General features: G+C 38.4%; 1 long non-coding RNA gene across 1 annotated transcript in view; it reads right to left on the bottom strand.

Annotated features, from left to right (window-relative positions):
- Positions 1–26,357, bottom strand: part of LOC133257673 (uncharacterized) — a 114,378-nt gene that overhangs the window by 57,944 nt on the left and 30,077 nt on the right. The window contains exon 2 of the long non-coding RNA XR_009739643.1: positions 8,354–8,466. This is a non-coding gene — a long non-coding RNA (uncharacterized LOC133257673). The remainder of the gene's footprint in view (positions 1–8,353; positions 8,467–26,357) is intronic.

Below are 26,357 nucleotides of genomic sequence, written 5' to 3' on the forward strand. Positions count from 1 at the left end.
TTCCATCACCTCCACTAGCTTTGTTCGTAGTGATACTTTCTAAGGCCCACTTGACTGGTAACAAAGAGTCAGACACGACTGAGTGACTTTCATTTCACTTCACTTATAGAAATAAAACTAGTACACAGATATCTCCAGTATTGGTTAGACTATGCCTAGTGGCATGAGAGAGCAATAGACAGTTATTTAAGTTTAAAGTAGAAATGTTTCTTAGAGGGAGTAGCATTTAAGGTGATACCTGAACAATGAGGTTGCCTACATTGTAGACACAGGGAAAGTGTTCCAGGCAGATTGAAAGGGCAAAGCCCTGGAGAACAGAAACTTGCCAGAAACAGAAAGTAGTCCAACTTTACTTGGAAGATACAGGAAAATTAAAGAGAATGAGCAAGAAAAGTGGTGGCATGACATCACTGAGATCTTTGCACTCCTGCCAAGTGTAAAAACATTAAGGCAGTATAGTCAATGAGGAGACATTCTTCAGGGGAATAGACTGAACAGAGAAGTAATGTTGGGAAGTTACCCTGAAAGAAGTATGTAGAATAAGGGAAAGAGATGGGAAAGTACTTTGAGGCCAGGTTAGGACTTCAATAGAGTACACAAAGCATCCTGTTAGGTATGGAGGTGAAAACGTCACTTTCAGATCTCCTTACAGGATTTAATGTCATGACAGAAATGGGAGGTCCAGGGAGAAAGAAGATGACAAATTTCTGAGAATCTTGCAGCTTTGAGATCCGAAAGGGCAAATTATTTTATTTGTAGGATGTTATCATGTTGATTTATACATTCTCTCTCTCTTTTTTTTTTACCATATTATATTAACCACTGCCCTAGTGCTCTCTCTCCCCCCTTCTGTGACTTCACATGTCAAGTGTGTCTGCTAGCTTACTTAGCTTTGATAGTTCAGTTCAGTTCAGTTGCTCAGTTGTGTCTGACTCTTTGTGACCCCCTGAACCGCAGCATGCCAGTCCTCCCTGTCCATCACCAACTCCCAGAGTCCACCCAAACCCATGTTCATTGAGGCAGTTATGCCATCCATCCACCTCATCCTCTATCGTCCCTTCTCCTCCTTCCCTCAATCTTTACCAGCATCAGGGGCTTTTCAAATGAGTCAGCTCTTTGCATCAGGTGGCCAAAGTATTGGAGTTTCAGCTTCAACATCAGTCTTTCCAATGAACACCCAGGACTGATCTCCTTTAGGATGGACTGGTTGGATCTCCTTGCAGTCCAAGGGACTCTCAAGAGTCTTCTCCAACACTACAGTTCAAAAGCACCAATTCTTTGGCACTCAGCTTTCTTTATAATAGCAGGTGGATTAAAGCCCCATAAAATCATAGACACTGTACAATTTCACCAAAGCAAAGGAAAGTCAATTAATTTTAAGGGGTATGCAACTTCCTTAAAATATCAAAATAAGGAAGTACAAGTGACAAAACATGCAAAGTTACCACTAACTACCTGTGTGTGTGTGTGTGTGTGCGTGTAAAGAGCACCAAGGGATTGCTCCCCAGAGAGTAAGGGGAAAAATCACAAATGAGGAGAGAATGATGAGGTGGTTGATGTCAGGTGGTGATGCTGTGCAGTATCTTCATGCCCAAAGAGAGTCAAAAGGCTGCAGAATTACCATGAGGTTTGGGAAGATAGCAGGGTATTAAAGACAGAGACCTTGGTAGGGAGCATGGTTTACTGAGGGGTTTCATATCAACTATGAATTTCTTGGTCCCCTACTTTCACTTCCATCTTGCTCTTATTGTCATAGTCATTCTTACTTAGAAGTGATGGATTCAACTGGAAAGATAATTTAGCATGAAATATTATTCAACGCCAAATCCCCATATGTGCTCAGAAGCTCAGTCATGTTCAGCTCTTTTGCAACCCCATGGACTGTAGCCCTCTAGGCTCCTCTGTCCATTGGATTCTCCCAGCAAGAATCCTGGAGTAGGGTGCCATTTGCTCCTCCATGGGATCTTCCCAACCCAGCGATCAAATTTGTGTCTCTTACATATTGTGTGTTGACAGGGGAATTCTTTACCACCGTGACAAGCTCTCATATCCCTATGAAGTATATCTTTTCATGCATTTTCATACCTCTCAGTTCTTTAAGGCAGAATCGTGTAATTTTGATTTTGCCTACAAAATATCAACAGATTCAGTTATAATTAGAGATAGAATGTGAGTCAAGGGTTCACAGTAATTTGTTTTTGTGCCAGGAAAGTAGATCACACACTGAGAAGTAGGTCTACCTGAAATAATTTAGAAAGAATTTAATATTTTGCAACTAAAACTGGCACATTTGTTCAAAATTTCACTGTGCCCCTTACCAGATAATGTGGTGGGAATAATCACTTAGGCTAGAAATCAGGATTCTAGGAGTGGTCTCTATATTACTGAGTTTGTGATATCCTGCAGAAGTGTTTTGAATATATAGTGTAGCAAAGTAAATATAAATATCCATAAACTGCAAAGGCATATATAAATGAAAGCTCTTATACTATTATACAAAAGATTCCATAATTTCCTATGGCACTTGAATTCTGGTGTTGGTGAACTTTGGAGAAGGATATTAGAAATGGCTGTAATGCCTGAGGCATCCAGATTTTCTCTATGACCCAGCCCCTATTTACCAACTGCACGATGACCATCCAGGGGCCAGCAAGCAGTTTTCCCTCACAAGAAACTAAGCCTGAAAATTGTTAGAAAATATATCCAAAGGACACACACAGGTTTTATCTGACCTAATGCTTACAGTTTAATGACATTTTATGGGAAAAATAAAAATCGTAAATACATAATTTGGCAGAAAAGAATGAACATGCACTTACAATGAGGAAAGAAACAACAATCACAAATTTTAAAAGACTGACAAATAGCTCAAAAATACAAATTCTAGGATAATAATAAATATTTAATAAACATATAACATGCAATCTAAAGAGATTTTTCATAAAATTTTCAGTTTATACTTTTATTACCTTTTCATATAACCATAATTTTGTGATACCATTTTCCATAGAGAAAGCAAAATGACAATTTAGTTTTTAATATAATAGATTGAAAACTATTTTTTTAATTATTGAAAATTGAAATGTATAAAATATGGTTCTTCACAGTTCAGTTCAGTTCAGTTCAGTCGCTCAGTCGTGTCCTACTCTTTGTGACCCCATGAGTCACAGCACGCCAGGCCTCCCCATCCACCACCAACTTCCGGAGTTCGCTCAAACTCATGTCCATTGAGTCGGAGATGCCATCCAGCCATCTCATCCTCTGTTGTCCCCTTCTCCTCCTGCCCCCAATCCCTCCCAGCATCAGGGTCTTTTCAAATGAGTCAACTCTTCACGTGAGGTGGCCAAAGTATTGGAGTTTCAGCTTTAGCATCAGTCCTTCCAATGAACACCCAGGACTGATCTCCTTCAGAATGGACTTGTTGGATCTCCTTGCAGTCCAAGAGACTCTCAAGAGTCTTCTCCAACACCACAGTTCAAAAGCATCAATTCTTCAGCGCTCAGCTTTCTTCACAGTCCAACTCTCACATCCATACATGACCATTGGAAAAACCATAGCCTTGACTAGACGAACCTTTGTTGGCAAAGTAATGTCTCTGCTTTTGAATATGCTATCTAGGTTGGTCATGACTTTCCTTCCAAGGAGTAAGCGACTTTTAATTTCATGGCTGCAATCACCATCTGCAGTGATTTCGGAGCCCCAAAAAATAAAGTCTGACACTGTTTCCACTGTTTCCCCATCTATTTCCCATGAAGTAATGGGACCGGATGCCATGATCTTAGTTTTCTGAATGCTGAACTTTAAGCCAACTTTTTCACTCTCCTCTTTCACTTTCATCAAGAGGCTCTTTAGTTCTTCTTTGCTTTCTGCCATAAGGGTGGTGTCATCTGCATATCTGAGGTTGTTGATATTTCTCCCAGGATTCTTGATTCCCATTTGTGCTTCTTCCAGTCCAGCATTTCTCATGATGTACTCTGCATATAAGTTAAATAAGTAGGATGACAATATACAGCCTTGACGTACTCCTTTTCCTATTTGGAACCAGTCTGTTGTTCCATGTCCAGTTCTAACTGTTGCTGCCTGACCTGCATATAGGTTTCTCAAGAGACAGGTCAGGTGGTCTGGTATTCCCATCTCTTTCAGAATTTTCCACAGTTTATTGTGATCCACACAGTCAATGGCTTTGGCATAGTCAATAAAGCAGAAATAGATGTTTTTCTGGAACTCTCTTACTTTTTCGATGATCCAGCAGATGTTGGCAGTTTGAGCTCTGGTTCCTCTGCCTTTTCTAAATCCAGCTTGAACATCTGGAAGTGCACGGTTCATGTGTTGCTGAAGCCTGGCTTGAAGAATTTTGAGCATTACTTTACTAGCATGTGAGATGAGTGCAATTGTGCGGTAGTTTGAGCATTCTTTGGCATTGCCTTTCTTTGGGATTAGAATGAAAACTGACCTTTTCCAGTCCTTTGGCCACTGCTGAGTTTTCCAAATTTGCTGGCATATTCAGTGTAGCACTTTCACAGCATCATCTTTCAGGATTTGAAATAGCTCAAGTGGAATTCCATCACCTCCACTAGCTTTGTTCATAGTGATGCTTTCTAAAGCCCACTTGACTTCACATTCCAGGATGTCTGGCTCTAGGTGAGTGACCACACCATCATGATTATCTTATCTTCACATTTACATGTACCTTTTTTGATATCTCAGGTTTGTGCTTTCCATACTAGCAATTCTAATAAATTTAATGGTTTCTTTAAAATATTATATGCATGGTATGTATGTGCACGCTAAGTTGCTTTAGTTGTGTCCAACTCTTTGTGACTCCATGGACTATAGCCCACCAGTCTCTTCTGTCCATGGGATTCTTCAGGCAAGAATACTGGAATGGGTTGCCATGCCTACCTCCAGGGGACCTTCCCAATCAAAGGATCAAAGCTATACCACTTATGTCTCTTGCATTGGCAGGTGGATTCTTTATCTCTAAAGCCACCTGGGAAGGCCAATATGCATAGTACATTTGTAATTATTGATACTCATTTTTGAAAATATTTATGATGGGAGAGAAGCTTCTATTTAGACCTGATATCAGTAAGAGCTGTATCTTCTGCTTACAATTGCACACATCAGCTTTGTGGAAGGATTTACCACAGATAACTCTGACCCTGTACATTTCTACCCTTGTTTCTCTTGTCTTCCCACATATATCCCACAACAGGATCTCTGGGATGAGTTCATATCAAAACATGACCTCCAATCCTGCACATTTCTGAGAAGACATCAGGTGAGGTGGTACGGTGGAAAACTTCTATAAGCAAGCCCTACTTCGATTCACAGATGTGATAGCATATTTCATAAATATATCTCCTAAACTACAAACAGAAATATGTCCACCCAAACTAAATGTATCCCTGAGTTTACTTCCCGTGTCTACATCCTCAAAATTTCTATAGTCACACAAATCTTGTGATACAGGACAGGATAGATTTAGGATCCTAGTAGGAGATAGAATTCTTCACTGAGAATAGTCAAAATGCCTTTGTCTGCAAATATTTAAAAACCATATGCCATATGAATACACTGCTAATGTCATCTTGGTCCTTGGAAGCAACCCAAGCAAAAGAGGGCTCTGAGCTTAAGATCAATTAGCCTCATAGTAAGTCTGTCTCTGAATCAATGATGTATGAAACCAAGGAACAAATATTCACTTTGTTGGCCTTTTTCATGAGTATCACAGGAGAATAATGTCAGGTGGAGATTAGTGATAGTCAAATTATACTTCTTCAGGCTTGAGCAAGGATTAGGGTGTGAAATTAAGCAGATACAAAAAAGAAACTTGAGCAGGAAAATAGGATGACAGAGTTGAGATTCTAATGAAGAGGTAGGAAGTATCAGATGAAAGAGATGGGAATATGAAAATGAGTGTCAGTGTTCAGGATTACCAAATGAAACCACAGAAGCCACTACACCCAGAGATGCCCTCTCCATTGATACCTAGTTTTCTGGTAACACCTGGATACAGCCAAAGGCATTCAATATAAGAACTTGTCCACTCCCAGAATATGAAAGAGAAGGTGTTAGTCTAAGCGGTTAAACAGTGACATACATCTCTAATCACCCTGATTTGGTTGACACTCTAGTGGTTTTCAGAGGAGTTTCTTTCAGATGCGTTACTCTGAATGAGTAATTCAGCTGAGGAAATTAGTGCTTATATGGGTCTATTAGTAATGGCACTGACTTATGTTAAGAATTTCTAAACATTTTCTTTTAGGACTATCAGACATTTTTGAGCTTGGGAATTTACAGTCACTGGGTATGGAGGGTTAGGGTTGGCACCATCAGAGAGAATCTTTTTATTACCCAAAAGTAAGCAATCTTCCCTAACCACCCTCCCCTGCCAAAAAACACCCTACATTTCCAGAAAAACATCGCCATGCTCTTTGAGTTTAATGTCAAATCTGGGAAGGGGATTCCAGTAGTGAAGTTTAGACTAGAGGCCCAATACTTAGTGTGGGTAGTCTAACTGCTCTTCTTAAAATAATCTTTCCTGGGAAAACTACAAAACTTTACAGGGTTCAGGTAGGAGTCAGAGAGCAACCGGAACTACACACCCCCTTCCACTGAAACAATGTTCTTCAAAGGGATGACCCGAGGTTCACCTGTATCAGAACTTCTAAGGGTGCTGGTTTAAAATGAAAAAATCACCAGCTCACAGAGACTTAAGGAAATGCAAACTCTGCATATGGGTCTCACAAACATGCATGGCTGACAAACATCCCAGTGAATTTTTACAACTTTTGCACCAACACCTGAAAAGTGGCAAAGGCTGCCATCAAGGAGTGAGGATGGATTGAAGGAAGGATCCTTAGCCACCATCAAACAGTTCAAGGAATTGCCTCAAATTACATGACCAGAGTCACAGAGAATTCCAAAGTGGAGATACTCACATTTGAATGAGCTATGCTTGCTGAAGATTAATGCCTTACTCTTTGCGACACCAATTTGACTTTGCTGTTTCCCATTATGGCTCCTTTGCTTTCATTCTCTCCCTCTTTTGACAGATACAACTTCATTTGGATGTTCCCATGGTCCTCCTGTGCTTTCTGGACTCACTAGATTGAATGGAATCTCAAATCCAACCTACGCTCAGTGATATTCTGTCCCTCTGTGACATTCCTAAAATGTTACCATGTGATTTTGGCTTGATTGGCAATTGAAAGGGAACTCTGGGGCACTTCTCTCTTTTTAAACACTGCTAATCATCAAAACCATGGTCCTTATCACATATCAAACTATATCTCTCTATAATTAGCACCATTGCTCATAGGTCTGCCTTCTGGTAATATACTTCAGGTAATTGAGTTCCTCTTCCACATGACAGCTATGGCTATATTCTAACTGATAAGTCTTTAGCTTTGCATGTTTTATAATGTATTCTGTGCACGTGAAATGAGAATTGTCTCAATTGCCATCCCTATGATTATATATATTCCTAACCATGCCCTCATTAGATAAAAACTCCAACAAAACTGTCCTCATAAAAGTTTTTGTTTGCGCTGTTCAATGTGTGCATGCTCAATCACTTTAGTCATGTCCGAATCTTTGCCACCGCGTGGACTGTAACCCACCAGGCTCCTCTGTCCATGGAATTCTCCAGGCAAGAATACTGGAGTGGATTGTCATGCCCTCCTCCAGGGAATCCTCCTGACCCAGTGATCAAACCTGCATCTCTGTGTCTCCTGCATTGCAGGCAGATTTGCTAGCTGAGCTGTCATTGTTTCAATAGTGGTTCTCAAACCAGGGCAGTTTTCTCCCCCACCTCCCACTCTGACAATAGGGAACATTTGACAATGTCTAGAGACACTAATTGGAGAAGGAAATGGCAACCCACTCCAGTGTTCTTGCCTGGAGAATCCCATGGACAGAGAAGCCTGGTAGGCTGCAGTCCATGGGGTCGCATAGAGTCGGACACGACTGAAGTGACTTGGCAGGCAGAGACACTAATAGTGCCTACACTTGAGAGGGGCGCCACTGTCTTTTGTGGACAGATGCCAACACACAAACATCCTGCAATGCCCAGAATGTCGCCCCACCTTCCCCTTTCATCCCTACAACAAAGAATTAAAGAATTATCCAGACTAAACTGTCAAGTGTTGAGGCTAAGAAAACTTTGTTAGAAAACCTCAAGTCAATATAGAAAAATGTGTACAATGATTTACTTGCTACTCACTCTTCCTTGAGATTCCTTTCAAAACAGGCAAAATTTTCACATTCCATGTCACCTTTCGCCTGGAAAATTGTTAAAACATATTTTTACAAGTTAGGATCATCACTGACAATGTTATAAGCTACTTACATGTTTATCTCAGTGGAAAAGGGGAAAATTCTGGTTCTTTGGACATATTCTGTTGAATGTTTTGTCTGTACATAGTCTCCAACTGGTCTGAGAGAATCATTTGCCCTTGACTTCTAAAACAAAACAAACAAAAAGAACAAAAATAAAATAAAACAAATGTCAGCACATGAGAATCTGACTTGGAGGTAAGATATTCAAAATCAGCCTTCTATAAACACTATCTTTAACTCTACTACAATAAAATAGACATTAAACACATTTAAATTGCCTACGAAGTAAAGATGAAGCCCACTTTAATTCATTTGCATTTTACAGTCATTCATGAGGTATTTAATGTGTGCTGGGTGCTGGGTCAGATGCTAATGATATGAGAGAAAACAAAATCTCTAACTTTGACAAAGAGTCTGCTGAGGGAGAGAGAAATATAAACTGTTCTCAGAGCAGATGACATTCCTGTTCCATCAAAAAGATGACTCAGAAGAGTCATTCTTCAACTTCTGCCACCAAATCTTCCAACCCACCAGCATCTCTAAAACTGTATGCTCTGCCTGTGCGGTGACTCAGTGGATTCACTGTCCATGTTCTGCATAGACCAACTTCTCTCACACACTGGGTCCCACCTCTGTCTAATCAGTGACTTTCCTCAGGTAATTATCTCCTTTCTCTTTTCTCTCATTACATCATGTTTCGCTCCTCTTTTCTGTATCACTGATATCATCATAAAAGCATGCTGTACTATCTATAAGTCTCAGTCTCATCTCTATACCCTCACCTCCTTCTGATCTCCTTTCACCCTCTTAGCTCAAACTATCAGTGTCCTTTGATACAGATCATCTCTGTCTCCTCCTTAAAATACATATATATTTTTTTAACTCGGAATTTTGTACACCATATATTTCTGATTTTTTTCTTACCTATATGGTTGCTACTTCTCAGTCTTCTCTGCTGGAACTTCATCTCCCCAACCTTGAAATGCTATAGATCCCTTACTCTTAGATGATCCTATCCACTCCAATGGCCTTCAACACATTCTATGTGCTGATGACCCTCAGATTTCTATTTCCAGAATGAATCTTTCCTCTGAATTGTAATACTTTGTACTAGGATGTCTAATGGGCGTTTCAATCCTTGCAAATCTGAAACTGGGCCCTTGATTCACCTCCCTACCACTTGCCAAACATGTTTTTCCTCTAGAGATTCTTATCACAGTAGTTACTGCCATAAAGCATCTTATGTCAAAAATCTGGTGTCATAACTTTTCTTCAAATGAATATTGATAGAATTAGATTTGAATAGTAGCCTGCCCTAACCTAATGTCTCTCTCTTGGGTTCATCACCTGGTACTCCAAGAAGTCTCTGCTCTGGTAAATCAACAGCCAGTTCTCCCCATAGTAGCCAGAGAAAAATATTTTTAAATGAAAATTATATCACATCACCCAAGTCCTTATGACAGAACACAAAGAATAAATAAAGAGCCTCTTGATGAAAGTGAAAGAGGAGAGTAAAAAAGTTGGCTTAAAACTCAACAGTCAGAAACGAAGATCATGGCATCCAGTCCCATCACTTCATGGCAAATAGATGGGGAAACAATGGAAACAGTGACAGACTTTATTTTCTTGGGCTCCAAAATCACTGCAGATGGTGACTGCAGCCATGAATTTAAAAGACGCTTGCTCCTTGAAAGAAAAGTTGTGGCCAACCTAGACAGCATATTAAAAAGCAGAGATGTTACTTTGCCAACAAAGATCCATCTAGTCAAAGTTATGGTTTTTCCAGTAGTCATGTATGGATGTGAGAGTTGGACTGTGAAGAAAGCTGAGTGCTGAAGAATTGATGCTTTTGAACTGTGGTGTTGGAGAAGACTCTTGAGGGTCCCTTGGACTGCAAGGAGGTCCAACCATTCTAAAGGAGATCAGTCCTGGGTGTTCATTGGAGGGACTGATGCTAAAGCTGAAACTCCAATACTTTGGCTACCTGATGTGAAGAATTGACTCATTGGAAAAGACCCTGATGCTGGGAAAGATTGAAGGCAGGAGAAGAAGGGGACAACAGAGGGTGAGATGGTTGATGGCATCACTGACTCGATGGACATGAGTTTGAGCAAGCTTTGGGAGCTGGTGATGGACAGGAAAGACCGGCATGCTGAGGTTCATGGGGTTGCAAAGAGTTGGACACGACTAAGCGGCTGAACTGAACCCAGCTCCTGGACACTGTGTGATAGTTTTCCAACATTCAGAATAAAATCATAGTCTTTACCTTATCAGGCTTAATGTAAATTCTCACTTCCATTTCCTGTCATTTTCTCCTTGCTCATGACACTCTGTCGGCCTTTTTGCAAGTTTCACCTTTTTACCTCAGAATCTTTATAATCACTGTAACTACTTCCTGAAACAATTTTTCTCCAGGAAATCACATGGCTCATTCCTTACTATGTTCATGTACTACCCAAATATCATTTCCTAAGAGACAACCCTCTTAATATCAACTCTTCTCTAACCCCATGCTATGCTATGCTATGCTAAGTCGCTTCAGTCGTGTCCGACTCTGTGCGACTCCCTAGACGGCAGCCCACCAGGCTCCCCCGTCCCTGGGATTCTCCAGGCAAGAACACTGGAGTGGGTTGCCATTTCCTTCTCCAATGCATGAAAGTGAAAAGTGAAAGTGAAAGTGAAGTCGTGTCCGACTCTTAGCGACCCTATGGATTGCAGCCTACCAGGCTCCTCCGTCCATGGGATTTTCCAAGCAAGAGTACTGGAGTGGGGTGCCATTGCCTTCTCCATACCTTGTTATAATTTTTTCTAGCATTTATCACCACCTGATTTGCATTCTAATTTACTTGTTTGTATATTTACTGTTTATTCCACTATTATATAAATGCCATAGCCACAGGATTTTTGTTTTGTTCTCAACTCTATCCCTGGAGAAGGAAATGGCAACCCACTCCAGTGTTCTTGCCTGGAGGATCTCAGGGATGGGGGAGCCTGGTGGCTGCCGTCTATGGGGTCACACAGAGTCGGACACGACTGAAGTGACTTAGCATAGCATAGCAACTCTATCCCTAGAGCTAAGAACTGTCCTTGGAGTATCTTGGGCACTCAAATATTCATTTAACTACTGAATGAACTAGTCTCCATATTCAGCGAGATAGCACCTGGTACACGCTTTCCTAACTTTTGTAAACTTTGTTCATTTCTCTTATTTACCAAGCTTATACTTTTGGAAGCAGTATACTAACCCTATGTTGTTTATAGGTAACTGGAAATAAGCTTTCATTTGTAATACTTTCTATATTTGGGCACATCTTACCCTGAGGTGGAAATCAAACAATATATGATACAGTGAATACAACATTCCACAGCACATCAATTAAGTACAAATAAGTGATTAAAATAATTACCAAGACAATCACATTATTTTAAATAATCTAATTTTTAATAATTTTAGTAATTAGGAAAAATATATTTAGTAATTAGGAAAAATTATATTTATATATATTAGAAGTTTGTATATTTAAGGGATGAAACAAGATGACCCAAGATTCCATTCTAGAGATGGGTGCAATTTGAGCTCTTCAAAAAGGAGGGCATGGGAACCCACCTAGTATTCTTGCTTGGACAATTCCATGGACAGAGGAGCCTGGTGGGCTACAATCACAAACAATTGGACAGGACTGACACTTTCACTGTCAAAGAGAATTGTAGTATATCTTGTGGCTGGTCTTAGATATTTGATACAAGAATCAATGTCTGTGTTTCCTGAATTAGGTTTTGATGTGTTCCCTGACATCTAGGATTTGAAGTTCGATGAGCTAACAATACTAAAACTTTGCTTTCTTAGTGACAAATGAAACATGTACTTGAAAAGTAGCCTAATAACTGTGTAACCTAAAAAAAAAAAAAATCTGAATAATGGTATCGAGTCATAATCTGCAGAGATAAAGAGATTGATGTTCCCACTGTTCCTGAGCAGACTTAGATTAATTGTCAAACTTCCAATGAAGGAGTGAAGAGCTGCTTGCCTCAATCTTGTTGAGAATAAAGATTCTGACACTTCTTATTTCACATTACAAAGGTAAATAAACATACTTAATGCAATATATTAAAGCACAGGGTTGGGAGGAAAGAGGAACAGGCTTCTAATTTTTCCTCACCCCCTAAGAAGTAGTATGGCCTTGAGCCCCAATTTCCCCATTTTTATCATTAGTAACAGGTGAGGGGAGTGAGATAAAATAATTCTTTGTATCTTCTACTTGAGGCCAATTTGCAATATAAACCACAAAGCCAGTTATTGGCAGTTCTACAGATTATACTGAATGTAAGATCATTTTTGTGCCTTTTAACATGGACAAAGATATAAAATATATCCATGGCATAAAATTTTTCCATAAAGTCAATTATAACAATAGGAAAACCCCCCAAAATCAGTTCCTTCAAAACTCAAAAATTAACCAATGGTCTGTAATAATCCAAGGAACATTCATTCGATAAAATTGGCTCAATTTTGGTAAAAAGCAGTTAGCTTTGTGGTGTCTTAACTTGCCCTGTCCCCATCTGCTCTTACTACCTCTGTGATATCTTTGAAAACCAACAGCTCTGCAGTCTACTGTGAAAATCTTCAGTTTAGCAGTCACTTGGTGGAGCAGAATGAATTCAGGGCTCCCCACAAGTCAGAGAATTACTGTTAGTTGATCTGCCTGACAGCTGCCTGAAAACCACCACTTAAAGGACTTGTATTTATTTCACCTGATTCAGAACTTACTCAATGAGAAAAGCCCTTTGGGAGGGGTGGTATTTGTCTAAAATGATTAGGGGCAATTGTTTAAGACTGCAGCTGCCTGAAGTAGTGTTAACAGTTGGAGAAATCAAGAGGCTTACCAGAAAATATAAAAGGAAACACTAGAAATTAGATGTCCATATGGGGCTTTTAAAAGTTCTGACATTTTCTTGGAAAAGAAGGCCACTCATATATGCAGGGCTGCACTCAGGAAAGACTGTATTCAGGACTGTGTAAGTACTGAGGAAAGCCTCAAAAAAGTCCTAAGCTCTTACTGATAGCTCTGCATAATCAGGAAGTGAAAGTTGAGACATAGTGTAAATTGCCAGAGCATTTGTGTCCAAACATGCACACAAACCCCCTTAGAAAACACTGGGAGAATTATTGATTCATTATATTTGAGGAAATCTCTATCCAATCATCAGCTGACCACTGAGGTAACTGAACAGAGACATCAGAGGCTACAAGTGACAAAGAGTACAGAATTGGTTCAGTTCAAACAGAAAGACAATTCTTTGTGAAGATGACAAGAGTGGGTGGGATGTGATTTCCAGAGCAACCACATATTACTAAAGATGTCCAGTTTTCAATAAAAAATCATGAGACATGAAATGAAACACTAAAGTATATTGCATATGCAGGAGAGATTAATAGAAACTGTCCCTAAAGAAGCCCAGATGTTACTTAATAGAAAAAGATATTAAACCATTCATTATAAATATGTTGAAAGAACTAAAGGAAACAATGTCTGAAAAATGAATGGATATAAGAGGAAAGATGTCCCAAATAGAAAATAACAAAAAAAGAGATGTAATTTTTTTTTAAGAGTGAAATAGAAATACTGGCATTAAAGTCAAACAATTTAAGTGAGAAAAAAAAAAAGTACCAGAAAGTATCAACAGCAGCTATGAGCTGAACAAAGGAAAAATTAGCAAACCTGAAGATAGATCAGTTAAGAATATGTAGTCTGAGGCATCGAAAATAAAAAAGAATGAAGAAAAATGAGCAGAAACTCAGACTTGTGGGATAACACATAAAAAATGAGAGTTCTGAAGGAGTGAAGAGAAAGAAAGGGGCAGAAAGAATATGTGAAGAATCAATGACATAAAACTCCTGAAATGATAAAAAATATTCATCTACCTATCCAAGAAGCTCAATAAATTCCAAGTAATAAACTCAAAGAGATCCACAGCTGCACACATAACAGTAAACATTTTGGAAGCCTAAGACAATAATTTTCAGTGTAGCAAGAAAGACATGACCAAACATGTACAAGGGACAATCAATAAAATTAACAGATGATTTTTCATCTTCAGCTATGAAGTCCAAAAGGCAGTGTGATGACATTTTCAAAGTGCGGAAATCAATAATTCCATACTCAGCAAAACTATTCTTCAAGAATGAAGACGTTAAGATATATTATGGACAAATAAAAACAGAATTAATTGATAACAGATGTGTCCCACAAGAATTAACCCAAGGAGTATTTCAAACTGAAATAAAAGGACACTAGCAAGAAATTCGGAGAAGGCAATGGCACCCCACTCCAGTACTCTTGCCTGGAAAATCCCATGGACGGAGGAGCCTGGTAGGCTGCAGTCCATGGAGTTGCTAAGAGTCGGGCACGACTGAGCGACTTCACTTTCACTTTTCACTTTCATGCATTGGAGAAGGAAATGGCAACCCACTCCAGTATTCTTGCCTGGAGAATCCCAAGGACAGAGGAGCCAAGTGGGCTGCCGTTTATGGGGTCGAACAGAGTCGGACACGACTGAAGCTACTTAGCAGCAGCAGCAAGAAATTTGAATCCACAAAAATAAGAAAAGAGAAGTTAACTATATAGATATAGATAAAAGAGACTAAGTATCTTTTATATTCTCTTACCTTGTTTAACAACAGTTGAATAAAGCAATAATTATAAAACTATGTTGATGCTTGTAATGCACAAATATGTAATATAAAAATACTAATGTATAAAGATTATAATAATAGCATAAATGAAGGAGAGGAAATATAGATATGTTGGTGCAAAATTCCTGCCTTCAATTGAATTTAAGCAGGTATGAATTTGAACTAGATCATTGGTGTCAACATGTTTGATTGTAACACTCAGGGGTACTTGGGGATTACATATAATCAAAAATATATTAAAATAAATGAAGTGAAGTGAAGTCACTCAGTCATGTCCTTACTCTTTGTGACCCCATCGACTGTAGCCTAACAGGCTTCTCTGTCCATAAAATAAATGAGGGAATGAAAATGAAATATTAGAAAATATTTAACACAAAAGAATGGATGAGCGAAGGGAGAAAAAACATACAAATGACATATAAAAACTCAAAAAACAAGTTAGCAAAGTGGATAAGAAACAATCTCCAGCTACATGCTGTTTAAAAGAAACACACTTTAAAAGACAAGTTAAAATTATGAAAATTAAAAGGATGGAAAAATATATACCATGCAAATAGCAAAAGAGGTATCATGGCTATGTTAATATCAAACAAAAAAAACTTAAAGACAAAAGTTGTTACTACAAAAAAAGGAAGATATTTTATAATAAGATAGGCAATATATTAGGAAGGCATATTATAACCAATATATATCAGACAACAGAAACTCAAAATATGTTAACAAAAATGTATGAATTTAATAAGAGAAATAGACAATTCGACAGGAATAGAGAATTCAAGACTCCATTTCAAGTAAGTCTTCTACTACATGATTATATCAGAAGAAATAAGGAATATAAAACTTGAACAACACCACAAATCAACTAAACTTAACAGGTATATATGTATTTAAAATATTCCACATAACTACAAAACAGTACACATTTTTCTCAAGCCCACATGGCTATACTCCAGTAAAGAATGTTTATGAGGCCATAAAAAAGCCATAATAAATGTAAACTGCTGAGAATTATTCAAAATATGTTATTTAATATCTGACTACAAAAATAGAATCAAACTAGAAATCATTATCCAATGAGAACTTAGAAAAGTCACAAATATTTGAAAATTAACACTCAGTGGGTCAAAGAGAGAAACACAATTAGAAACTATGTAGGTATGATTGAAAACAAAAACATAACATACTAAATTAAGAGCAGATTGTGAAAGCAGCATTTAGTGGAAAACTTACAGCTGTAATAGTCATATTTAAAAATAAGAAAGGTGTAAAACAAAGTATATGCATTGTATAGTCCTTCGGTTTCTCTTATTTGTCAAGGATTTATAAACCAAATTCATTGTTCTTCATAAATCTGACTTCATTTCAGTTATTGACCCTTCATTTGAGAGAGTACCAGCAATTGTGATTAACTCCGTTAACTCTCAGAGAAGGCAATGGCACCCCACTCCAGTACTTTTGCCTGGAGAATCCCATGGATGGAGGAGCCTGGTGGGCTGCAGTCCATGGGGTCACTAGAGTTGGACACGACTGAGCGACTTCCCTTTCACTTTTCACTTTCATGCATTGGAGAAGGAAATGGCAACCCACTCCAGTGTTCTTGCCTGGAGAATCCCGGGGATGGGGGAGCCTGGTGGGCTGCCGTCTATGGGATCACACAAGAGTTGGACATTACTGAAGTGACAGCAGCAGCAGTACAAGAGTTAACAGCTGCTGCTGCTGCTGCTAAGTCGCTTCAGTTGTGTTCGACTCTATGTGACCCCATAGACGGCAGCCCACCAGGCTCCCCGTCCCCGGGATTCTCCAGGCAAGAACACTGGAGTGGGTTGCCATTTCCTTCTCCAATGCATGAAAGTGAAAAGTGAAAGGGAAGTCATTCAATCGTGTCCGACTCAGCGACCCCATAGACTGCAGCCTACCAGGCTTCTCCGTCCATGGGATTTTCCAGGCAAGAGTACTGGAGTAGGGTGCTACTGCCTTCTCCAAACTCTTGTACTAATTCCTGAATAAAGCATAGACTCATCAGATCAATTTTTTTTATCATGAATGTTTGTGATCATGTTATAATTCAACAATTTCATATGTAAGTGCTAGCTAGCTTCACTGCTCAAAATTTAGAAGAAGAATAAAAAATTTTAAATGAATTTTTAAAAGCAAAACTGACACATGTATGAGATGCATTTTGCTGTTGTATAATTATAAGCATGCCTATAGGGATGACCACTTTTTATTTACTGCACTACACTCATAAGAACCCTTTTGGTTAGCTGTCTTAAAATTTAAATCAAGACTATTTATTTGAAATATATGTATAGTATCTTCCCATTCTATTTCACTGCAAATATTGAGATTTGTCTTCTCTACCTACTTAATTGATATTTCAGTTTGATTCTCAAATACTTTGACATGGTGAATAATCATACCTGAGAAATTGTACTTCATTCTTTCAATAATATAAGCTGTTTTCCAAACCCCATTTAGCAGATTAAAATTAGCACACTTTCAGTTATTTAATGTTAAAAATTTGTGTACTTACATGAGGTCTTTTATGGTCATAGGTGATGCAAGAATCAATTCTACTCCTGTATCAGTCACAGTTACTATATATATTGCCATGATGAATATGTGGAGGAAAAAATATTCAGGTTTATACTCTTGTACAATTTTGTATATTCTGATTCTGTAAAAATTGATTTATTTTTTATAGGAAGGAAAAAGCCGGCTGTGATAAAGCAGCAAGAAGACCAAGGGTTTTATCATCAGTGCTCAAGGGCATTGAAACTTTGCTAGCTTACCAATTCACATGGCTGACTTAATATACTAGAGTAATAAACTTTTAAAAGACATTCTTTTCTGTAGCTTTGGTATTAAAGTGCCAATACTATGAATAATAAAGGGAGAATCATAAAGGAGAAACCAGGAAGTTCCGGTTGTGTTTGTGTTACCTAAAGGAGCAGTGGGGAGGCAGATGTGACCAGCCAACTATCACTTGGATAGTTGATTTAGAATCATCCATGCTTGCATTTTGTGTTTTTCATACATAAGTGTATTACAAAAGGTGAACTATTTTACTATTTACTGAAATAATACCATCCCAGATATACTAGAAATTTCTCTAATAGATATAACTGTGTTGCATCTATCAAAGAAAAGAAGAAAAACCTTAAATCAATAACCTAAATTTACATCTTAAGAATCTAGAAAAGGCAGAGGAAACAAAATCCAAAGCAAGCAGAAGGAATGAGGCAATAAAACTTAGAGCAGAGATAAACAAAATAGACAATAATGAAATAACAGAGAAAGATCACCAAAACCAAAAATTTCTTCTTTGAAAAATCAAAATTAACAGTTAACACATTACATAACAAGTGAAATGTAGAAGTTCTCATTAAGAAATAGCTACCGACAGATTCAAGAGGAAAGAGGAAACCTCAATTGATGTATTAACAAGTAAAGAGATTAAATAAGATAAAAAATATATCACAAAGAAAGCCTGAGCCCAGATGGCTTTAGCAATGACTACCAAACGTGTAAGCAATAACTAAAATGAATCCTTCATAAATTCTTCCCAAAAGTAGAAAAAAAGGGACTACGCCACAATTCCCTTTTATAAGGCCAGAACTACAATGATAACAAAAACAAAGACATAACAAGAAAACTATAGACCAGTATCTGTTATAGATGCAACAATTCTCAAAATACTAACAAACTGAATTCAGACACATGAAAAAGATTATACATGATGACCTAATGGGATTTATCCTTGGGAGGCAACATTGGGCTGACATTCAAGAACTATTAATGTAAGTCACCACGGCAAAAGACTAAAAGACAAAAGTATATGATAATTTCAGTTAGTAGAAAACATACCAATAAGTATTCAAGATCTAAATAAATGGTAAGATATCCCATTTTCACAGATCAGAATTAATACTGCAAAGAAGGCTGCTGCTGCTGCTAAGTTGCTTCAGTCGTGTCTGACTCTGTGGGACCCCATAGACGGCAGCCCACCAGGCTCCCCCGTCTCTGGGATTCTCCAGGCAAGAACACTGGAGTGGGTTGCCATTTCCTCCTCCAATGCATGAAAGTAAAAACTGAAAGTGAAGTTGCTCAGTTGTCTCTGACTCTTAGTGACCCCATGGACTACGGCCTACCAGGCTCCTCGGTCCATGGGATTTTCCAGGCAAGAGTACTGGAGTGGGGTGCCATTGCCTTCTCCAAAGAAGGCAATACCTGCCAAATACAGATTCAACACACTGCTAAGTCATATCAGTCGTGTCCGACTCTGTGAGATCCCATAGACGGCAGCCCACCAGGCTCCCCCATCCCTGGGATTCTCCAGGCAAGAACATTGGAGTGGGTTGCCATTTCCTTCTCCAATGCATCAAAGCGAAAAGTGAAAGTGAAGCCGCTCAGTCATGTCCGACTCCTATCCACCCCATGGACTGCAGCCTACCAGGCTCCTCCGTCCATGGAAGTTTCCAGGTAAGAGTACTGGAGTGGGTCACCAGTGCCTTCTCCGATTCAACACAATCCCCCCCCCCAAAATTCCACCTGGCTTATTTATAGACATTGACAAGTTGATCCTAAAATTCACATAGAAATTCAAGGGTCAAAGGTAGCCAAAACCATCTTGAAAAATAGAAAAAAATGGAGAAATCACATATCCTGATTTCAAACCTGACTCTAGAATAACTTCCAGTTTTTGGTTCTGCATGCAAAGAACTTGAAGTCACCATTCAATGCTAATGAGTAAAATGCTAACCAGAATGAAAAATCAGTAACTCTCCTATGATCTATAAGAAAGGGCAGGACACAACAGCTGCTCTCAAGACAGGAGAGATGAACAGGGAAGTACAGAGATTTGTGGCTTGTTAGAACAGAATCTGATGAGTAATAACTACCACAGGAACCAGTGCTGGGGTAGGACAAGCTGAACGATAACTTACGAACTGCTTGAACAAGTGAAGAAGTCTCAGAGTTAAAAACTCCAGAAGCAGAGAGTCATGGGGAGAGATGCGGGTGCTCCACGATATGATGAGGTTTATCTTCAGTAAATCAACCAGATACCCACAATAAATATAAGAGAAAAAAAAATATTCTGTCTTGCTTCTGGAAGGGTGAGGGAAAAAGGGAAATATTTTTAAATAGGCCAAAGCACTGTGCTGTTCTTAACAAGGCCTGCCTTCAGGGGAAACTACTTAACCAAAGTCTATATTACTGGGGTTTTATCAGAGTCTAACTGAACCAGGAAAGGAAAACACCCAACTTACACTCACTATTGCTGTCCTGTCCCATCTAAGCTGTGAAAAGAAATTGAGAAACACATGTTAAATTCACAGTTCAAAGGCACAGACATTAAAAGACTGACCCAATCAAAGACTAGAGAATGTTTTCCCTATTCCCATATCTCACCACCATATTAGTAAAGGCTTATTTAGAGAGGTTTCTTTTACCCAGTACATAATGCCTAGCTTGGAGAAGGCAATGGCACCTTGCCTAGCTGCTGCTTCTGCTGCTAAGTCGCTTCAGTCATGTCCGACTCTGTGTGACCCCATAGATGGCAGCCCACCAGGCTTCCCGTCCCTGGGATTCTCCAGGCAAGAACACTGGAGTGGGTTGCCATTTCCTTCTCCAATGCATGAAAGTGAAAAGTGAAAGTGAAGTCACTCAGTCGTGTCCGACTCCTAGCGACCCCATGGACTGTGGCCTACCAGGCTCCTCCGTCCATGGGATTTTCCAGGCAAGAGTACTGGAGTGGGGTGCCACTGCCTAGCTACTCAGAAACAATTTTAAGACACACCGAAAGGCAAACAACAACAAGAAAAAATAATTTAAAGAGACAGTGTCATAGGGAAGAACAAATCTGACCCCATCATGGATGTTTCTTTTACTTTAACCTTTATTCTATTGCTTTTGGTGCAAGTTAAGAATGTTGCCTCAATATGTAAGGAAATTTGGAAAACTCAGCAGTGGCCACTGAACTGGAAAAGGTCAGTTTTTATTCCAATCCCAAAGAAGGGCAAAATGTCAAAGAATGTTCAAAGTACCACACAACTGCTCTCACTTCACATGCTAGCAAGGTAATGCTCAAGATCCTTTAGGCTAGGCTCCAACACAGTATGTGAACTGAGAACCTCCAGATGTACAAGCTGAAATTAGAAAGGGAAGAGACAGCAGAGATCAAATTGCCAACATCCACTGGATCATAGAAAAAGCAAGGGAATTCCAAAAAACCATCTACTTCTGCTTCATTGACTACACTAAAGCCTCTGACTGTGTAGATCACAACAAACTGTAGAAAATTCTTAAAGAGATAGGAATACCAGACCACCTTACCTGCCTCCTGAGAAACCTGCAAGCAGGTTAGAAGCAACAGTTAGAACAGAATCCTGTAAGAAGCAACAGTTAGAACCAGACATGGAACAATATACTAATTGAAAATTGGGAAAGGAGTACTTCAAGCCTGTATATTGTCATCCTGCTTATTTAATGTATATGCAGAGTTCATTATAGGAAAGGCCAGGCTGGATGAAGCACAAGGTGGAATCAAGACTGTTGGGAGAAATATCAATAACCTCAGATATGTAGATGATACCACCCTAATGGCAGAAAAAGCCTCTTGATGAATGGGAAAGAGGAGAGTGAAACAGCTGGCTTAAAACTCGACATTCAAAAAAGCAAGATCATGGCAACCAGTCCCATAACTTCATGGCAAGTAGACAGGGAAAAAAAGGAAACAATGATAGATTTTATTTTCTTGGGCTCCAAAATCACTGCAGATGATGACTGCAGCCTTGAAATTAAAAGATGATTGCTCCTTAGAAGAAAAGCTATGAAAAACCTAGACAGGGAATTAAAAAGCAGAGACATCATTTTGCTGCCAAAGGTCCCTATAGTCAAAGATATGGTTTTTCCAGTAGAGAAACTGAAGAATTGATGCTTTTGAACTGGTGCTGCAGAAGACTCTTGAGAGTCTCTTGGACTGCAAGGAGATTAAACCAGTCAATCCTAAAGGAAATAAACCTTGAATATTCATTGGAAGGACTGATGCTGAAACTTAAGCTCCATACTTTGGCTGTTGCTGCCGCTGCTAAGTCGCTTCAGTCATGTCCGACCCTGTGCGACCCCATAGACGGCAGCCCACCAGGCTCACCCGTCCCTGGGACTCTCCAGGCAAGAACACTGGAGTGGGTTGCTATTTCCTTCTCCAGTGCATGAAAGAGAACAGTGAAAGTGAAGACATTCAGTTGTGTCCGACTCTTAGTGATACCATGGACTGTAGCCTACCAAGCTCCTTGGTCCATGGGATTTTCCAGGCAAGAGTACTGGGGTGGGGTGCCATCGCCTTCTCCCATACTTTGGCTACCTGATGTGAAAACCCAACTCATTGGAAAAGACCCTGATGCTGGGAAAGATTGAGGGCAGGAGGCGAAGAGAATGACATAGGATGAGATGGTTGGATGGCATCATTGACTCAATGGACATAAGTTTGAGCAAACTCCAGAAAATAATGAATAATAGGGAATCCTGGTGTACTACAGTCCATGGAGTTGCAAAGAGTCAGACACAACTGAGTGACTGAACAACAAGAATGTTGCCTATAGCCTGAAATATATAGGATAGCCAAAGCTCTGACCCTTAAAGATATAACATGATCCCATTCAAATAGACACAAAAAGTTTCATAACAGGGAATAATATTTGTCTTGGAGGTTTATAGGAACACTGTGACTGGACCTACATGGACAGAGGCAAGAACGAAGGATTTTGGAACCAAGAAGTTTGCAACAACCAATTGCGCCCATCCTCTCTTACTATTAAAGAAAAGCCTGAATTGTAACTCAGGTAAGATGGTTCTTTGGGACCCTAGTCCAATATCTTCTCTGTCTACTGGCTTTTAGAATTAAGTTGCTCTTCCTTGCCCCAGCAACGAATCTCTTGATTTATTGGTCCGTCAGGCAGTGAGTGCTACAAGCCTGGACTCAGTAACAGTGGCAAGCACTAGAACCAAGCACTGCAGGGCTGGTGGAATGATCAAACTGGAATTTTAAACAACTGTGATTAATATACTAAAGTCCCTAGTGGATAATGTATACAGAAGGCAAGAAAATATGGGCAATGTAAGCAGAGAGAATGAAGACACTAAGTACACACCCAAAAGAAAGTCTAGTGATTGAAAAGAAAAACAAACAAACAAAAAACTGCAGCAGAAAAGAAGAATGTCTATAATGGACTTAGTACTCTGCACATGACTAAAGAAAGACTCTCTCAACTAAAAAGGATATATCAATAGGATCCTCAAAGAAAAAAGAAAAGGCAGGAAAAAAGAAAACCCACAATAGATTGTCCATGGACTATGGGATGGTGGAATGTCTAACAAAAAGTGTGACATAATTTTTAATGGGACGACCAGAGAAGAAGAGAGAAAAGGAGTATTTGAAGCAAGTTTACTTTCAACATTAAAAAATCAATTAATGTAATCCATCACATCAACAGACTAAAAACTGAAAACCATATGATCTTATTAATAGATGTGGAAAAACAATCAACAAAATCTAACACCCATTAATGATTTTTTTAAAAAAAAAAACCTCCAAATTAACAAGGAATAGAGGAGAATTTTCTCAATTTGATAAAAACCATCGACAAAAATCCTACAGCTAACATCATATCAATGGTGAAAGACTAGAAGTCTTCCCATTATGATAGGGTACAGGACAAGGAGGTCTCCTTTCATGGCTCCTTTTAACATTGAACCAGAAGTTTTTACTAATGCAATGATGTAAGAAAAGGAAATAAAAGGTATACAGATAAAGAAAGAAGACACAAACTGTCTTATTTCACAGATGGCATAGATAGAAAACACAAAATAACTGACAAAAAACCCTTGGAACGGATAAGCAGTTATAGCAAGACTGCAGGATACAAGGTTAATATAGAGAAATCAGTTGCTATGCACCAACAAACAAGCAGAAATTGAATTTAAAACAATATTATTTATATTAGCACCCAGAATGAAGTACTTAGATATAAATATAAATATAAATGTGTGATTTATACGAGGAAAATTACAAAACTCTAATGAATGAAATCAAAGAAGAATTAATTGGTAAGACATTCCATGTTCATGGATAGGAAGAATCAATATGGTCAAAATGTTAGTTGTACCCAACTTGTCTATAAATTCAGTGAAATCCCAATAAAAATCCCAGCAAGTAATTTTATAAATAATTACACACCAAATTTAAAGTTTCAGTGTGGAGGCAAAAAAAAAAAAAAAAAACTCAGAACCAACACAGTCTGGAAAGAAAAGAACAAAGTTAGAGAACTGACACTATCCAATTTCCAGACATATTATAAAGCTACAGTAATGAAGAGAGTTTGGCACTGGTGAAAGGACAAATATATCAGTGGAAAAAGAATTTAAAAGAGCCCAGAAATATACCCCATAAATGCAATCTATTGATATTTGACAAAAGAGCAAATGTGATGAAATGAAATAATGATAGTCTCTTCAACAAATTATGCTAGTGTTCATATTTTGTATGTGAATACAGAGACAGATATTACTGCCTTCACAAAAATTAATTCAGAATGGATCATATACCTAAATGTAAAATTCTAACCTAAAAAAACCCTCAGACGACAACATAGGAGGAAATCTGGATGAGCTTTGTTTTATTATACAAAAAAAGATACTTTGCATGGAAAAAAAAAAAACTAATTTATAAGCTGGTCTTCATTAAAACTAAACTTCTTTCTCCGTTAAAAAAAAACTGAAAGAATGAGAAGACAAATCAAATACTGAGAGGAAGTACACCTGCCAACACATGTTATATCTTTTTGATTACAGCCATTCAAACAGATGAAGCCAGATATAGAAAAGCAAATACTGTATTATACCACTTATATGTGCACTCTGAAAAAAGAAATCAAACTCACTTAGAGACAGCAGATTGGTGGCTGACACAGGTAGGGGTAGGGGTGGGCAAAATGAGTAAAGGGGGTCAAAAGATCCAAACTTCCAGTTATAAGATAAATATGTCCTGGGAATGTAATAGATATCATGGTGACTATAGCTGACAATTCTCTTCCATATATTTGAAAGTTTCAAAGGGAATAAATCTTAAAATTATTTTTTTGTGTGATGAGAACTTTTTAACTCTTTGGGAAAAGAAAAGAAAGAAAAACAGCAAGACACTTTTGAGTGAAAATTGTGAAATAGTGTGAACAGCTACTAGCCATTTAACTCTGGCTCTTAGAACTTTTCTGAAATATATGGAAACTCCCAACATGAGAAATAGTTGTAATTAACCACTGACAGAGGAAAACACAGACAATGGAAGTAATCAACTCTGTCTACTAAATAAAGCAGTTAAAACTACTAGAATCATCATAGACACTATTAGACTGAGCAACATTAAGTAAGAATGGAACTAATGTTTCCAGGAGTGAAGAAGCAAACCTCTAGATTCGATCCTCATTGTTTACTTTTTGGGAATAATTCAGGTACTTCTGCAAATGTGTTAACTCCTTCTCATAACAGGAGACAGCATGATTTGAAAGAAAAAGTGAGTATTAGAAGTGCCCCCTCCCCCTACTCAAGTTCCAATTCTCAAAAACTTGCCCTGAGGCAAGTCACTTAACCTCTCAGAGGCTTAGATTTTTCATCTGCAAAATACATTTTATTATTGAACAATATGTGAGGATTAAATGAGACTTTTAGGGTATGTTAGCAGAACCTGGCATATAGTAAAGATTAAATAAATGCATGTCAAACAGATTAATGTGTTAAATAAATGGCCTGTGATTTGGGATATTTTTCAAGATATAGAACTTATTTTAGAAATTCCAGTTCTTACACTAAACTCTAGTGATCTGAAAGAGTACAGGCTTAATGCAGAGATGTCCAAAGTAGTTTACCTATTGGGAGAACCTAGTTCAGTGACCTGTAAAAGCATTCCACACTCCTTGCTGAGCATTAATGGATTTTATATCTGTACCTTCATATGGAAAAGGTTCTTGAGAATGTCAGGTTTGTAGTGCACAATCTCCTTCTTGAGGACAAAATGTCCATATACAGCCCTAAGTTAAGGATTCTCCACAATAATGCTGTTTCTTCTTAAAAAGAGAGGAACAAAGAGAGTATTTACCTATCTTAAATTGGTCTTTTTTGAAATATGCTCAAAGCTTCAGCAGGTCTGTCAGAAGCTGACCTATGTCCACTTGAGGTTTTTTTCATTATGTGACTGTCTATTTCAATCTCCCAGCTATATTAATATTTCAAATAAAAATAATACAGAGAATGAAAAATTGCCACT

Source organism: Bos javanicus, chromosome 2 (genome assembly GCF_032452875.1).
Source record: "Bos javanicus breed banteng chromosome 2, ARS-OSU_banteng_1.0, whole genome shotgun sequence".
Classification (NCBI taxonomy): Eukaryota; Metazoa; Chordata; class Mammalia; order Artiodactyla; family Bovidae; genus Bos; species Bos javanicus.